The sequence below is a fragment of the Cebus imitator genome, unplaced genomic scaffold (genome assembly GCF_001604975.1).
Source record: "Cebus imitator isolate Cc_AM_T3 unplaced genomic scaffold, Cebus_imitator-1.0 Scaffold658, whole genome shotgun sequence".
Classification (NCBI taxonomy): Eukaryota; Metazoa; Chordata; class Mammalia; order Primates; family Cebidae; genus Cebus; species Cebus imitator.
The window spans coordinates 1,241,350-1,256,446 of record NW_016107973.1 but is presented as its reverse complement, the minus strand read 5'-3'; the positions used below and the strand labels follow the sequence as shown (position 1 = coordinate 1,256,446).

Genomic DNA, 15,097 nt, shown 5'->3' with positions numbered 1-15,097 from the left:
AACACTTTCTAATGTACATATTAAAAGACTTACAAAAAACCAGAACCAAACATCATAATTACTCTAAGTTGTCTATGTTAAATCAAAAACCAGATAAAAATCCCCCAGCCTTTATGGAAAGGCTGAGAAAAGCTTTAATAAAACACAGCTCCCTGTCTACAATTTCAGTGAAGAACAGATTTATTACTCAAACAACCCCTCATATCATAAAGAAGTTACAGAAACAGGCCCTGTCGAAAAATCTCTCTGATCTTTCTCACCCTCAAGTTAAAACTTTATAGTATATAAATTACACTCTTCTCTGTGCCCTAACCAAAGATGTCTCAAGAAAACACTGAAACTCTTTTTCATTTCTTAACTGAAAGAGAATATAGGGTTTCAAAATCTAAAATTCAACTCTGTCAAACTTCAGTAAAATACCGAGGTCTAGTCTTATCAGAATGGACCAGAACACCAGGTGAGAAAAAAATTAAGCCCATTTCCTCCTGTCCCTTTCCAAAAACTCTTAAACATTTCAGGGGATTCTTAGACATTACTGGATTTTACAAACTATGGGTATGTGGGTATGGTGAAATAACTCACCCTTTATACTACCTCATAAAAAAATAAACCTTCAGACATCTAAAACTCACTCCCTAAAACTCAGAAAACCTTAACCAGTTAAAAAAGCCTTACTTAAAACATCAGCCCTCAGTCTTCCAATAGAGAAGATATTTAATCTCTATATATCAGAAAAGAAAGTTTTAACTAAAACCAAAATCCAGCTCAACAACCAGTAGACTATTTAAACAACAAACTTGACTTGATGACTAAAAGATGGCCAACCTGCCTCCAAACAGTTACAACGGTGACTTTACTGGTGCCAGAAGCCACCAACTTAAGAAGAATAACTTACACCACACACAATATAACAGGACTTTAAAAGAAGTCTCTCTAACAATCACCTTCTCAAATATCAAACTATATTACAAGAAGAAAGCCACAGTCCAATTGAAAACTTGCCCTTGCCTAAACTGAGCCACTTTCTCCCAGAAGAAACTAGAGAACTTGAACATAATTATGAACAGGTAATTGTACAAACTGATAGAAGAAATGATAAGAATTACTGTTTATATTATCTGTAAAGTTTTAATTAATAAGATATATTTCAAAAAACACTCAATTAAAAGTGGATATCCAAACTATAGATATATTCAAAAGGCCTTTATGTTTTTTCTTCATAAATCTTGTTTTTCTGGAAAAGGTTTTTTTCTCAGTTGACTGAATGACTTTTCTCCACTCTGTCTTGCCACTCTTGGTACATACATGAAAGGCCCTAAGATAACTTCTGATGGCCTAAGGCTCCTTGAGAAAACAGAAAAGGTACCACAGATCCCATTTTGAGAAAAATCTCTATTTTCCTCGTAGAAACCCTAGAATTAGAGACAGACAGATCCCTCTCAAAATCCGTTTTTGCCTTCCAACTATGCCCAGAAGCTACATACTCTCCTAGCCCTACTCTTAAAAGACTCCACCCTGAGTTCTGTCCTTTGAGCAGAATGACAGTGTCCATTTTCAGCTCTGCATAGCAGAAGCTGAAGTTTAACAGTTGTCACAGACCAGTGGACACTATTGGTTTCAGATTAGTGTAAGGGTAAGTGAATCAGGCCCAGGAATTTGGGAAAGTTATGTGAATTGAGGGTTCCATGGAACCAGTGGCTTTGCTTCAGATGGCAGAGTGAGGGATAAGATTTCCCCCTCAGGGATAGCTGTCATTCTGTCATGTAAAGCCATGATGCTGCTGGAGCTAGGCTGGCGGCATTCCTGAATTCACCTTTTCTATTTGAAAAGTGAGGCTTATTGAATTTTTCTTACCTTATTAGTCATTGAGTCTAAGTTGACTCACTCCAAAGTGGAAATATCAGTCAGGATAGTCACAAGGCCTCCTTGAGTCAGGTGTTCAATTTTGACAAGAGCCCAGTAGCAAGCTAATAGCTACTTTTCAAAAGAAGCATGCGAGGTAGCTTTATCAGGGGAACAGTGAGTTCAAATCTCCAAGAGGTAAGAGGTTGCCTCCCTTTCCCAGATGGTCAGATTGGAAAAATAATCAGTCACAGAGACTTGTAGCTTTATTGGGAGCACGTCTGCCAGGAGCTCTCGACCTGCAAGAGGGTTCCAACTTGGATAGCGGGGTGCGCGGAAGACAAAGAATGACAGACAGATGGGGTCTGGAGGGTTGAAAAGCATATGCTTTACCAACAACTTTATTCGTGCTCAGGGTCAGTATATATATCTTTTTTAGGTATGTGTCTACGTGAGACAAAGGGGTACAGAAAGTTTTAAAGTAGAAAAACCAACATCATAGGGTAAGAAGAATGGAAAGGTCAGATACACAATTAACCAGAACAGGTAGTCACACTATCTCATCTAGGGGCAAGTCATTTAATTAACCAGAACAGGTGGTCACACTATCTCATCTAAGGGTAAGTCATTTATCTTCTAGAGAATATCAGCGAAGTCATAAAACATGACTTAGTAGAAAACTCAATTATCACATACGTAAAACATGTCTTAGTAGAAAACTCAATTATCGTACACAATGCATCTCATGACTGCATGGCCATCTGGCAATTGCCCACAAGTTTAACTTTAACCTAAGTCTTTCTCTGTTCCTGCTTTCTGATAGCTCGACTCCCTCAACTGGAGACACTGTGTCTGGGCTCGAGCCCTCCGTATTGTGAGGCCCATTTTCAGGGGGCCTCACACGGGAGCGTTCCCCACATAGCTTAAAGGGGTCCCTAGGGTTGTGAGGACCCAGAGATAGAGAGCATGTTACAGCTTGATGAAAAGATTCCAATTCAGCCTTTTGGCTTGGGCCCCACTCAAAGGATGCTGATTTGGAGGGTAGCTAATATGAAGGACCAAGTAGAATGCCCAAGAGAGACACATACTGTCTTTAATACCCACAGAGTCAAAGAAGATTTTCTCTTTGATCCCTGGAACCTAAAAGAAAACAGTCAAGAGGAGCCCAACATTTAGACATGGCAACTCAATGTTTTTTTGGTTTCTTGGATGAGGCCCTGGAACAGCAAAACAATATTAAATAGAAACTATAAAAATCTGAATGAAGTATGGACTTTATTTCAAAATAATGTATCAATATTTGTTCATTAATTGTGACAAATATACCATACTAGCGTAAGATGTTAAAACAGGGAAAACTGGGTGCAGAGTCTGTGGGAACTCTCTGTGCTAGCTTTGCATTTTTTCTGAAAATATAAAACTTTTAAAATAAAAAGCTTATATTTTATTCTAACATACTTCACAATCTTTGCTAACCGTGATCCCTCTGCTTAAAATGTCCTTCCTATTATATTTGTCTATTAAAAATTCTACTTATCCTTCAAGGTATCTCCATGAAGCTTTCTTTGATCTACACAGTCAGACATTCAGACATTTTTGATTCTCTCTTCTCAACCTCCAAAGCACTTTGCTGGTACCTTTCACATGCTAGTCATTACATTCTGCCTTCTACTATATTTTATGTGAATCTCTTAGCTCTCCTATTGGCTTATAAGTTTCTGGACAGAAGAAGGGAGTGGATCTTTAATTCTGCAAATATTTATTTAATTTCTAGTACATGCCAAGCACTCTGTTAGGGCCTGAAAGCTACAAAGATGAGTGGGATTCTCCCTCCTCTTAAGGAACTCACAATCTGAAGGGGAAGGAAGAATGCATACTATTATACTATAAATCACACTCTGATAAGTGCTGTAGAAAACTAAGGTATTATGTGCCTTTCATGTACTGGGCAGTTTACATGCTTTCCTTTATTTAATCCTCACAACAACCTGCATGATAAGCATTACAATTCTGTTTTATAAATCAGGAAGTTAAGTCTATGAGAGGCCGAATAACTTACAGAATATCAGGGATTCAAACCCAGGTGTACTGATGTCCAAAGCCTATACCCTTTCCATTTTACCGTGATTTAACACAATGTCTGGTATCTAGTAGGTGTTCAATAAATATCTGTTGAAAATGACTAAAATACTGGTATTCACTAGGCTCTAATTATATATATGAAATATACACAGTACATGGAACAATTTAAATAAACGTAAACAAGAAGGTTACATTTTAGTCCCTACTTATTAATTCTCCACTGTAATTCTCAACTGATCCTTCACTATCCAATCTGGCCTTTTAATTATTAATAACTTACCTTAAAGCCTAGCCTCCTTCATATAAATAACGCTGAATTGTTGAAGAGCTGTGATCATTTACATCATCAAATAATGGTTTTCCACAACTGTTCCCTTCAACAAAGCTCTGAAGGCTTGGTGAAGGCAACTGAAGAGCTATAAGCGGTAGTTAAACATCCTTTCCTTTATTTTTATTCATTGGACACTCATCCAACAAATATTTATTTAACACCTCATGTGTGGCATATACTCTACTAACTGTCAGGAAAACAAAATTTGATTAATGGCATGCTTATCATGCTGTTATCTGAGCTAGTTTTCTTTAGGTCTTAAAACCCTGGAGTAACAACTTCATTAGTCATCAAGGAAATGCAAATTAAATCTATGAGTAGATACCACTACACATTCAATAAAATACCTAAAATCAAAGACTGACAAAACCATGTGTTGGCAAGGAGGTGGGAAAACTGGAACTCTCATACACTGCACAAGGGAGTGAAAATTGGTAAAACCACTTTGAGTAACTGTTTGGCAATATCTACTAAAGCTAAGAATGCACATATCCAGTGACCCAGCAATTCCATTCCTGAGTATATACCTAAAAGAAATGAGTGGATTTGTGCACCAAGAGACATGTACAAGAAAGGTTATAGTCATATTATTCATGGTAACCCAAAAATAGAAACAATTCAACAATAGAATGGATAAATTAATGGTAGTATATTCACACAATAAAATAGCAATAAGAATAACCAACTGTCATTCAGGGAGGAACACAAATCTCACAAAAATTACAGTAAGTGAAAGAAATCAAACACAAAAGAGTACATGGTATTTTATTCCATTTACAGAAAGTCCAAAAACAGCCAAAACCAATCAACACTTTAGAAATGAGGATTGTGTTGTCTATGGCCATACCACCCTGAACCACCCTGAATGTGCCCAGTCTCCTCTGATCTCAGAAGTTAAGCAGGGTTGGGCCTGGTTAATACTTGGATGGAAGAAATGAGAATTGTGGCAACTATTAGATGAAGTAGTTAAGGCACATGGGCACATTGGGGAACTTCTAGGGTGCTGGTACTGTTCTTTTTCTTGATTGGTGTTGATTACACAGGTATGTTCACTTCGTAAAAATGCAATTTGTATGTATGTCATACTTCAATAAAAAATAAAGCTTATAAACAGAACTCTGCAGCAAATTCTATTCTTTTAGTAGTGTCTCCTAAACTTACCTGTTTATAAGAATTTCTTGGTGCCCTTGTTTAAAAATGTAAATTTCCAGTCTTGATCCCAGACCTGCTGAATTAGAATCTATGTGCATGGGGGAGTGCAGAGAATCATCATTTAAAAAGCAATCTTCTAAACATATCCTTGGTATGAGGCAAGTTTTATAAGCCTTGCTCTATAACATTCAAGGATGTTTTGGTTTGCTGAAACTTTCTTATTTGCTTCCCAGTGCTGAGTTTTGATGTCTAACTACCCAGTGCTTTGTAGGGATAAACTATCTAGAAGGTCCTTTAGAGAGCTTTAATTTCAATCTTCTTCTTTTAGAGTAGGAACAGAGACCCATGTTAATTTTTAACTTACCCAAGATTGTAATAAAAATGTCAAAAAGACATGAGGTGTGGCAAGAAGACACCTGAATATGGTTTTCTATTCGAAGTGATAAAAGATCCAATTTATGAAGAATGTAAGTGCCCCTGAAAATATCTATGGCAGAGACAGTAATGTCTTTCTCCAGTATATAAAGAAAGATCAGACACTGGGGAGAGATTTTCAAATGCCTTGGGAAAGAGATGTAATCAGAATGACCTATGAAACCAGGTGGTTAATATTAGTATGATAAAGGATTGGAAGCACTGATTGAGATAAATTCATACCATCAACCCAGTTCACACTAAACCAAAAAATTAAAGATGCCCATAAAATTGATAGGATTTATGTGAAAGAAATAACGAAAGTTTTGCAAAGTGCACTGAAAGTTGTCATCATTTCCAATTACGCTATGGCAAGAATGTAAATTAAATTCTTACAAGACTGGAAACTTGGAAGAGGTTTATGTAAGCTGAGAAAATTCCTGCTCTTAGAGGAATTAGAAATAAGAGGAATGATTGATGGCATGTAAGCCCTGTTTACCTCTGACCATGTCAGAGCAGGATGTGTGTGTGGGGGGAAGGGTATTTAATGTATGTTGAGGGGGTTGTTATGTAAAGAGTATTCTTAGAGAAAAAATAAAGCAAAAGACTCTGAAGAGAAAGTAGATCTAATCTTCTGTAGAAGCAGATAATGAGAGATACTGAATGGCTACAGGTAAAGAAGGAAAGCATGAGTATGGCTCAAATAACATATTATCTACAGATCTCCTAGAGCTGTGGTCTTCAAACTTTAGTGGGTATCATCATCATCAAGACTCTTAGGAGTTTGTGAAAAATATTCTTATGCCCCTCTCGCAGGGATCCTAATTTAGCAGGTCAATGCAGGGCACACGAAACTGTATTTTAACAAAAACACTCCCCGTACCCCCACCCCCACACCTGTACATCATGCCAAGGAGTTTCTGTTGCACACTAAAGTTCTCAAACTATTAATACTAAATCGTGCTATAGCCTGGGGAGGATGGTGAAACTATGGCTAGTGAGAAATTTCCAATTGCCCCTGTATCCACTTCCTCCATATTCAAAGTCCTGGGAAGGAGCTAAACACCTAGGTCACGTGGCTGAACGTAGGTCATGTGCCTGTATCCTATCTGTTGGGAGCAGGGAGTAGGAATGTTTGGCTCCTCTTGGCCTCTGTAGTGAGAGGCAGGGCCTTTTCTTCCATCAAGATGTATGCAATGGACAAGTCCCTCAAATTGGAAAGGGGTTCATATATTATGCAATCATAAAAAGATATGCAGATATTTAACACAAGGAAACAATGTGAAAACTTAAACAAATTGTTGAACAGAAGAGTCCCTAGGTTAGGTGGCCATTTTGAGATCAGTAAATATCCGTATTTTGAGATCAGTGGACCAACAATTGATATGAATTTAACACTCAAAGACACTGAGACTCAGAGAGGTTAGCATGACTTGCTGAAGGTCACTTACTAGAAAGTAGCAGAATAAGATTAGTCAGACTCTATGGAGGAAGGAAGATTTCAGCTGGACCACAAAGTAAAAGGAAAATTTGGAAACAGCAGAGAAGAATATGGTATTGAGGTGAGGAAGGAAATCCAGGATTGGGGCACCTTATGAGTACAAGAATGAGGTAGGACTAATAAGGTGCGTTCAGGGAAAACTGAATAGCTCAGTTTAGCTTGTCTGGAAGACTTGTACAGTGAAGAAGCAGGGGGAGATAAAAATAGACAGGAGCCAGATCCTAGAGAGGCTTGGATGAATGTTTTAGGAAGAATAAACTGGTCAAAGTGTATCAGATTGCTTGGAATCTGGATGCAGGGGAGCAACCAGAGTGGAAAAAAAAGGAAACAAACCCATATAGTGTATTGAAGCCAAAGCTCTAGAGTCAGAAGGTCCTTGGGCATGTTACTTAAACTCTCTTTGTCTCATTTTTGCAAATCTGTAAGATAGGGTTAATAGCAATATCTACCTCATAAGGTTGTGGTCATAATTAACAAATTAATAATGGATTTGAAGGCTAATGAGTGTATTAGGGTGGTAGCAAAAAACAGATGGCACATTCATATTAGACAATTTAGGAAATTATAATAAAAGGACTATTATGAAAGATGTGGGTAGAGTGTAAGAAAATCACAAGGGTTAGTAGAGGACCCCAGATGAATAATGGTGAGGTTATTACTACTCCTAGTCCTATAGGAGGGAGGAGAGGAAGTGGGCAAAGTTAGTTGATGGGAGGGGGAGATACTGAGAGAGTTATCAATTGAGTACTGTGAATTTAGCCATCCCACAGAGACCCTGAAGGGAGTGAGCTGAGTGAATAAACACCCTGACCTCATTCACCTTCCTCTCACAGATCTCCTGCCAGGACTTCTTAAAGGTGGAACACAGGAAGTCAGGCTATAAGAAAGATCATTAATGATGTCAGTTTCCCGGGGCACAAAGCATGAGGAAAAATATGGAGAAGGATGAAGAACAAAAGTGGAAGAGCAATAGGTAAGTATCTGATAATTAATGCGGTGATTGAGATTTTAGGCCCTGCCTGGCCCCAAGCCTTCTGGCTTGCTGAGGTCATCATACCCTTTAGAATTTAGGAGATTCTGGGGAAGGCTTGATGCTTATATTTCTGTTGATTACTTCTATCTGTGAGTTTCTACTTCCATCATGTTCTTATTACCTTCTCATGCCTTCTGGGTATGTGAGTCCATTTTTGCAGTGTCAGCCTCCCACTCCTTGTTTCTTCCACTTCCCCATTTACTACGAATAACTGTGTATGCACAGATTTTACAGAAGGACAAAGTACAGTCAGTCTTCCATACTTGTGGATTCTGTTGTTCATGAATTGACTGCAGATCAAAAATATTCAAAAATATTACCTTTGTATTCAGCATGTACAGACTTTTTCTTGTAATTATTCCCTAAACAATACAGTATAAAAACTATTTACATTTTAACTACATTGTATTAGGTATTGTGAATCATCTAGAGGTGAGCACTAAAGTATACAAGAAGATGTGCATAGGTAATATACTAATATTATGCCATTTTATATCAGGGACTTGAGCATCTACAGATTTTGATATCCACAGAAGGACCTGAAACCAATCCCCTACAATATCAAGGGATGACTGGACTTGCAATGAAATGGTAAACAACTTGAAATTAAATAGTGGGCATCTCTAACCTTAAAAGTGCCTTAGGCATTATACTAGGGCTTGAGTTTCCCTGATGTTAATTCTCATTCTTTCTTTTTTGATTTTCTCCATACTTTCTCTCAGATTACAAATCCCCAGACCAAACCATTACTGCTAATTTCTCAAGGCGAGCAGTTTAGCTCTAGGCTTATTCCAACCATTCCCCAAGGACAATCTCTGAGCAATCAAAATGACCCATTAAGGTGTTTAAAACAAACACAGATTCTTCACCTAAGATGGAATGAATAGTTATTTAGCTCTTAAACTAACACTTTTACTTTCTACCCATTAGTTAGTTTGTGTTGCTTTTCAGGCGTGAATTGATGAGCACCTGGTCTGATAGAGTCCTAAAAGGATTGAAAATAAAGGGACACATCTGAGGTACATTAGATGAGAAAAAAACAAACCAACAAACCGTGATGACTATCTAGATGGGGTTGGGAGCCCAAGAGAAGGAAGAGGGCCATCCGACAACGGGGTTTGCAGCCTGGGTGATTGAGTCTTGATGTTTTAGGTTTAACTTTGCTGCAGCCTGCTGAGAGTTATGCCATCATTTTCTCCAACAAGTGATTAATTTGACCACCATGAAACATTACACCAAATCTTTCTTTCTTTCTCTCTCTCTCTCTCTCTGTCTGTCTGCAGTGTGTGGGTATGTGCATGCATGTGTACTTAGTGGATTTAGCATGAATGAAGAAAATTCTGCTCAGGCAAGCCTTAATACTAAGACCTGCCTATCCCTTCCCTTGCTGAAACTCATACTTTTTTATGCTCTGTCCCTGTTGGAAGGAAATCATTATCAGGCCAGTTTCTGATCTCTCACAGAGACGTAAGGAATCTTTATGACCTCAACTATTCCCTTCATTAAGAGTGAGGTAGCTTCTATCCCAGGCTATGCCTCTCTCTCTTTAGTCTCCTTCTCTCTTACCTCTCCACTTTTCATTGCTGCCTTTTGCCCTCTCCCTCAGTTTATTGTCCTCCAAAAGCTAGAGAAGGGGTTCTGGGCCACAGTCACAGCTGCTTTAACCCACATCCATTCACCTAAAATTTACCCAAACTGAACCATGTTTCCTCAGTGTCAAAAAACTGTTTTGTTTTACCGTTGATCCTGAAGCACTGCAAGGGACTAATATCTCATTGCCTTTTTAGAAAATACTTGCATATCAATAACTGTATTCACATACCATAACATTCAGTCTTTAAAAGTATATAATTCAGTTGCCATTAGTATATTCACTGACTCTAATTTCAGAATATTTTCACCACTCACCTGAAAAAAAAAAAAAAATCCATTAGGAGTCATTCCAATTTCTTCTTGCAGCCCCTGGAAACCACGAATCTAGTTTTTGGCCCTATATAGAACATATTTTTTTTAATTTTACTTTAAGTTCTGGGGTAAATGTGCAGATCTTGCAGGACTGATACAGAGGTATAAATGTGCCACGGTGGTTTGCTGCCTCCATCCCCCCATCACCTACGTTCAGTATTTCTCCCAATGTTATCCCTCCCCAATCTCCCCAACTCCTGCTATACCCCCCTAGCCCCCCATCCCCCAACAGACCTCAGTGTGTGATGTTTCCCTCCCTGTGTTCATGTTTTCTCATTTTTCAACACCCACTTATGAGTGAGAAGATGTGGTGTTTGGTTTTCTGTTCTTCTGTCACTTTGCTGAGAATGATGTTTTCCAGAATCATCCATGTCCCTGTAAATAACATGAACTCATCCCTTTTTATGGCTGCGTAGTATTCCATGGTGTATATGTGCCATATTTTCTTTATCCAGTCTATCATTAATGGGCATTTGGGTTGGTTCCAAGTCTTTGCTATTGTAAACAGTGCTGCAATAAACATACATGTGCATTGAATCTATAAATCGTCTTTATATAATAGAATGATTTGCAATCCTTTGGGTATGTACCCAGTAACAAGATTGCTGGGTCAAATGGCACCTCTATTTCTAGATCCTTGAGAAATCACCACACTGTTTTCCACAATGATTGAACTAATTTACACTCCCACCAACAGTGCAAAAGCATTCCTATTTCTCCGCATCCTCTCCAGCATCTGTTGTCTCCAGATTTTTTAATAATCAGCATTCTAACTGGCATGAGATGATATCTCAATGTGGTTTTGATTTGCACTTCTCTAATGACCAATGATGATGAGCATTTTTTCATATGTTTGTTAGCCACATAAATGTCTTCTTTTGAAAAGCATCTGTTCATATCTTTTGCCCACTTTTTGATGAAGTTTTTTTTTCTTGTATATTTGTTTTAGTTCTTTGTAGATTCTGGATATTAGCCCTTTGTCAGATGGGTAGATTGCAAAGATTTTTTTCCCATTCTGTTGGTTGCCAGTTCACTCTAATGATTGTTTCTTTTGCTGTGCAGAAGCTCTTAAGTTTAATTAGATCCCATTTGTCTATTTTGGCTTTTGTTGTCATTGCTTTTGGTGTTTTAGTCATAAAGTCCTTTCCTATGTCTGTGTCCTGAATGTATTGCCTAGGTTTTCTTCTAGGGTTTTCATGGTGTTAGGTCTTACGTTTAAATCTTTAATCCATCTGGAGTTAATTTTTGTATAATGTGTAAGGAAGGGGCCCAGTTTTAGCTTTCTGCACATGGCTAATCAGTTTTTCCAACACCGTTTATTAAATATGGAATCCTTTCCCCATTGCTTGTTTTTGTCAGGTTTGAAAAGATCAGATGGTTGTAGGTGTGTGGCATTACTTCTGAGGCCTCTGTTCTGTTCCATTGGTCTATATCTCTGTTTTGGTACCAGTACCATGCTGTTTTGATTACTGTAGCCTTGTAGTATAGTTTGAAGTCAGGTAGCGTGATGCCTCCAGCTTTGTTCTTTTTGCTTAGGATTTTCTTGGCTACACAGGCTCTTTTTTGGTTCCATATGAAGTTTAAGGTGTTTTTTTCAGTTCTGTGAAGGAGGTCAATCGTAGCTTGATGAACATAGCATTGACTCTATAAATTACTTTGGGCAGTATGGCCATTTTCACAATATTGATTCTTCCTAACCATGAGCATGGAAAGTTTTTCCATCTGTTTGTGTCCTCTCTTATTTCCTTGAGCAGTAGTTTGTACTTCTCCTTGAAGAGACCCTTCACGTCCTTTGTTAGTTGTATACCTAGGTATTTTATTCTCTTTGTAGCAATTGTAAATGGGAGTTTGCTGATGATTTGGCTCTCTGTTCGTCTGTTATTGCTGTATAGGAATGCTTCTGATATTTGCACATTGATTTTGTATCCTGAGACTTTGCTAAAGTTGTTTATCATCTTAAGGAAATTTTGGGCTGAGACAACGGGGTCTTCTAAATATACAGTCATGTCATCTGCAAATAGAGACCATTTTACTTCCTGTTTTCCTAATTGAATATCCCTTTATTTCTTTTTCTTTTTCTTGCCTGATTGCTCTGGCTAGAACTTCCAATACTATGTTGAAGAAGAATGGTGAGAGAGGGCACCCTTGTGTGGTGCCAGTTTTCAAAGGGAATGCTTCCAGTTTTTGCCCGTTCTGTATCATATTGGCTGTGGGTTTGTCATAAATAGCTCTCATTATTTTGAGATACATTCCATCAATACCTAGTTTATTAACAGTTTTTGGCCTAAAGCACTGTTGAATTCTGTCAAAGGCCTTCTCTGCATCCATTGAGATAATCATGTGGTTTTTGTCTTTAGTTCTGTTTATGTGATGGACTATGTTGATAGATTTACATATGTTGAAGCAGCCTTGTATCCCCGGGATGAAGCCGACTTGATCGTGATGGATAAGCTTTTTGATGTGCTGTCGCATTCAGTTTGCCAGTATTTTATTGAAGATTTTTGCATTGATGTTCATCATGGATATTGGTCTGAAATTTTCTTTTTTTGTTGTGTCTCTGCCAGGTTTTGGTATCAGGATGATGTTGGTCTCATAAAATGAGTTAGGGAGGAGTCCCCTCTTTTAATATTGTTTGGAATAGATTCAGAAGGAATGGTATCAGCTCCTCTTTGTATCTCTGGTAGAATTCAGCTGTGAACCCATTTGGACCTGGACTTTTTTTGGTTGGTAGGCTATTAATAGCTGCCTCAACTTCAAACCTTGTTATTGCTCCATTTAGGGATTTAACTTCTTCCTGGTTTAGACTTCAGAAGGTGTAAGTGTCCAGGAAGTTATCTATTTTTTCTAGATTTACTCGTTTATGTGCATAGAGTTGTTTGTAATAATCTCTGATGGTAGTTTGTACTTCTATGGGATCGGTGGTGATATCCTCTTTATCATTTTTTGTTGCAACTGTTCGATTCTTCTCTCTTTTCGTTTTTATTAGTCTAGCTAGCAGTCTATTTTGTTGATCTTTTCAAAAAAATAGCTCTTGGATTTATTGATTTTTTGAAGGTTTTTTTGTGTCTATCTCTTCAGTTCTGCTCTGATTTTAATTATTTCTTGTCTTCTGCTAGATTTTGATTTTGTTTGATCTTGCTCCTCTAGCTTTTTTAATTGTGATGATAGGGTGTTGATTTTATATCTTTCCTTGCTTCTCATGTGAGCATTTAGTGCTATAAATTTCCCTCTAGACACTGCTTTAAATGTGGCCCAGAGATTCTGGCACATTGTGTCTTCATTCTCATTGGTTTCGAAGAACATCTTTATTTCTGCCTTCCTTTCAATATTTATCCAGTAGTCATTCAGGAGCAGGTTATTTAGTTTCCATGTAGTTGTGTGGTTTTGAGTGAGTTTCTTAATCCTGAGTTCTAATTTGATTGCACTCTGGTCTGAGAGACTGGTTGTTATGATTTCTGTTCTTCTGCATTTGCTGAGGAGTGATTTACTTCCAATTATGTGGTCAATTTTAGAGCAAGTGCAATATGGTGCTGAGAAGAATGTATATTCTGTGGATTTGGGGTGGAGAGTTCTGTAAATGTCTATTAGATTCACTTGGTCCAGATCTGCCTTCAAGTCCTGGGTATCCTTGTTAATTTTCTGTCTTGTTAACCTGTCTAATATTGACAGTGGGGTGTTAAATATTAGACATCCCACTGGGGAGTCTAAGTCTCTTTGTAAGTCGTTAAGAACTTACTTTATGTATCTGGGTGCTCCTGTATTGGGTGCATATATATGTAGGATAGTTAGCTCTTCTTGTTGCATTAATCCTTTTACCATCATGTAATGCCCTTCTTTGCTTCTTTTGATCTTTGTTGGTTTAAAGTCCATTTTATCAGAGACTAGGATTGCAATCCCTGCTTTTTTTGCTCTCCATTTGCTTGGTAAATCTTCCTCCATCCCTTTATTTTGAGTCTGTATGTGTCTTTGTACATGAGATGGGTCTTCTGAATACAGCACACTGATGGGTCTTGACTTTGTATCCAATTTGTCAGTCTGTGTCTTTTGATTGGGGCATTTAGTTCATTTACATTTAAGGTTAATATTGTTACGTGTGAATCTGATCCTGCCATTTTGATACAAGGTGGTTGTTTTGCCCGTTAGTTGACGCAGTTTCTTCATTGCATCGATGCACTTTACCATTTGATACGTTTAACAGTGACTGGTACTAGTTGTTCCTTTCCATGTTTAGTGCCTTTTTCAGGAGCTCTTGTAAAGCAGGCCTGGTGGTGACGAAATCTCTCTGCAATTGCTTGTTCATAAAATATTTTATTTCTCCTTCACTTATGAAGCTTAGTTTGGCTGGATATGAAATTCTAGGTTAAAAGTTCTTTTTTTAAGGATGTTCAGTATTGGTCCCCACTCTCTTCTGGCTTGTAGGATTTCTGTCAAGAGATCCACTGTAAGTCTGATGGGCTTCCTTTTATGGGTAAACTGACCTTTCTCTCTGGCTGCCCTTAGCATTTTTTCATTTATTTCAACCCTGGTGAATCTGATGATCATGTGCCTTGGGGTTGCTCTTCTTGAAGAATATCTTTGTGGTGTTCTCTGTATTTCCTGTATTTTAATGTTGTACTGCCTTGCTAGATTGGGGAAGTTCTCCTAGATACTTTCCTGAAGAGTGTTTTACAGCTTGGATTCATTCTCCTCGTCACATTCAGGCACAACAATCAAATGTAGGTTAGGTCTTTTCACATAATCCCAGATTTCTTGGAGACTTTGTTCTTTTCTTTTCACC

The 15,097-nt window shown here is 37.9% G+C and overlaps 1 long non-coding RNA gene across 2 annotated transcripts in view; it reads left to right on the top strand.

Annotated features, from left to right (window-relative positions):
• LOC108295761 overlaps positions 1-15,097 on the top strand; it is a 77,387-nt gene that overhangs the window by 21,173 nt on the left and 41,117 nt on the right. For both annotated transcript variants that reach the window (XR_001821578.2, XR_005198256.1), the window contains exon 3: positions 8,156-8,295. This is a non-coding gene — a long non-coding RNA (uncharacterized LOC108295761). The remainder of the gene's footprint in view (positions 1-8,155; positions 8,296-15,097) is intronic.